Raw genomic sequence first — 2911 nt, forward strand, 5'->3', positions numbered from 1 at the left:
GCTGTCCCTCAGCTCTTCAGCTCAAAGCTAGCGCTCTACCACTTGAGCCACAGCGCCACTTCCGGCTTGTTTTTTTTTTTGCGTATGTGGTGCTGAGGAATCGAACCCAGGGCCTCATGCATGCAAGGCAAACACTCTACCACTGAGCCACCTTCCCAGCCCTCTGTGAAACTCTTATCTTCAATAAACTACCAGAAAACCGGAAGTGGCACAGCTCAAGGGGTAGAGTGCTAGCCTTGAGCTGAAGAGCTGAGGGACAGCGCCTAGGCCCAAAGTTCAAGCCCTACAACCGACAAAAAAAAAAAAAAAGTTACAATCAAGTGGCAGTGGCTCACACCTGTAATTCTAGCCACAGTCAAGCAAAAGTTACAGTACTTCCAAAATCTACTAGTGAGCTAAATTTTTCCACCAAAACTATCAAACTATCAAATTTCTCCATCAAAACTATCGAACTAGGGGCTGGGAAGGTGGCTCAGTGGTAGAGCGCTTGCCTTGCATGCATGAGGCCCAGTTCGATTCCTCAGCACCACATAAGCAGAAAAACTCGGAAGTGATGCTATGGCTCACATGGTAGAGCGCTAGTCTACAGTTGAAGAGCTGAGGGACAGCACCCAGGCCCAGAGTTCAGGCCCCACGACTGACAAAAACAAAAACTATCAAACTAGAAATCTAGGTACATCTATAAGAAAAAAAATAACCATATGAACTATAAACCATATTCCAGACCGACAAATAAAACACTATGAATCCAGACCAAGATGAAGATGGCATCAAATAGCAGCACACTGGACAGTGTTTGATACTTTATAACAAGTTCACTTTATGAGATAAGGTGTTCTATATAAAACTTTCTAGAAATATAAACCTTTACAAAAAAAATAAATAAAAGCAATAGGAAGCTTTAATATTCTTCCAGAATTCTGGCAAATCAAGCCAACAAAAGGTAAAAACAGCATTTAAAAGGTAAACTTTGTGTGCCAGTATTAGTTTGAATTCAGGACCTCTTACTCTCCCTTGGCTTTTTCCACATTAGTCTGGAGCTCTACCACTTGGGCCATACCTCCACATCCAGCTTTGTGCTGTTTAATTGGAGATAAGAGTGTCTCACAGTTTTCTGCCTGGGCTGGAATTGAACTGAGATTCTCAGATATCAACTTAATCAGTAGCTAGGATTACAGGCATGAACCACCACTGCCTGTCTAAAAGTCAACTTCCTGTTCTTTTCTTTGTGCTGGTCCTGAGGCTTGAAACTCAGGGCCTGAGTGCTGATCTTGAGCTGTTTTGCTTAAAGTTAGCGCTCTACCACTTGAACCACAGCTCTACTTCTTGCCTTTTTGGTGCTTAATTGGAGATAAGATTCTCATGGAAACCAAGACCTTCAGACCTCAGCCTTCTGAGGATTACAGGCATGAGCCACTAGCCCGAGCTAAAAGTCAACTTCTTAAATGGATAGAATGTTTACAAAAGTCATTTATTTATTGGTCATTTAGAATTTTTTTTTTTTTTTTGTCGGTCGTGGGGCTAGAACTCTGGGCCTGAGTGCTGTCCCTCAGCTCTTCAGCTCAAGCAAGCTCTCTACCACTTGAGCCACAGCGCCACTTCCAGTTTTCTGGTGGTTAATTGGAGATAAGAGTCTCACAGGCCGGGTACTGGTGGCTCATGCGTGTAATCCTAACTACTCAGGAAGCTGAGATCTGAGGATCATGGTTCAAAGCCAGCCTGGGGGCTGGGAAGGTAGCTCAGTGGTAGAGCGCCTGCCTTACATGCATGAGGCCCTGGGTTCAATTCCTCAGCACCACATGAGCAAAAAGAAAAAAGCCAGTGCTGTGGCTTAAGTGGTAGCTGAAGAGCTGAGGGACAGCGCCCAGGCCCCACGAACGGACCCCCCCCCCAAAAAAAAAAGTTTACAGACTTTCTTGCCCAGGCTGGCTTTGAATGGCAATCTGCAGATCTCAGCCTCCTGAGTAGCTAGGATTACAGGTGTGAACCACTGGCACCCAGACTTTCTTGCCTGGATTGGTTTCAAACCACAGTCCACAGAGCTCAGTCTCCTAAGTGGGATTACAGACATGAGCCACCAGTTCCCAGCGAGAAAGTCTTAATAAAGGTACCAACATAGAGCTATCACTTACTGCCATATTGCAGACCATAGTCTAGTAACACCTACTATTATAATCTAATAACATACAAATCTATGAAATTACCAAATGTGAGAAAAAAAAATCTACCTTACTGAGTGTTAGCGAAATGAGTCCCTTGCCATAGCTTAGTCCATTCCTTCCCTTCTCCACAGCTTAGCATGCTCCCTTCCTAGGCAGCACTAGACCCATGTAGTAAAGGCAGTCAATAATCAATTTCCAACCCTCTTTACCTTGGGATGGCATTTCTCTGGAGCAGCTACCACCAGATAAGGCAACAAGAGCCCCTTAGAGTGACCTTCAGGTCTGGGCAGTTGCAGGACCGTTATCTACCATTTGGACAGCAGCCATAAGTCCTAGTGGACATGATGAAACCCCTGGCCCACACATCCACACCAGGGTTTCCGCCTCCTATCCCCTTCTAGCCCCTCCTAAACCCCCTAGGTTATATAAGTCACCCCAGACAATAGCTGGTGCTTCTTCTCATTCCTCCATTGTGGGAAGGAGTCTTGCTGCCCCTTTCCTGGCAATAAACCTTTCTTTGTTCTCTGTACCTGGATGTCTGGCAAAGTCTAATTAATCTTAATTTGCCTTCACTTGGAAATTAAGAAATTTACTAAATAATTCCAAGCTCAAAGAGGCAATCAAAATTGACATTACAAAGTACTTAGAAAGTAGTAAAAGTTTCATTTGATATGGGATCTATATTTATTTATATTTATGTAATTTGTAATCTTCAGTGCATTTCTTTCTTTTTCTTTTTTTTTTTTTTT

Source organism: Dipodomys ordii, unplaced genomic scaffold (genome assembly GCF_000151885.1).
Source record: "Dipodomys ordii isolate 6190 unplaced genomic scaffold, Dord_2.0 Scaffold147, whole genome shotgun sequence".
Classification (NCBI taxonomy): domain Eukaryota; kingdom Metazoa; phylum Chordata; class Mammalia; order Rodentia; family Heteromyidae; genus Dipodomys; species Dipodomys ordii.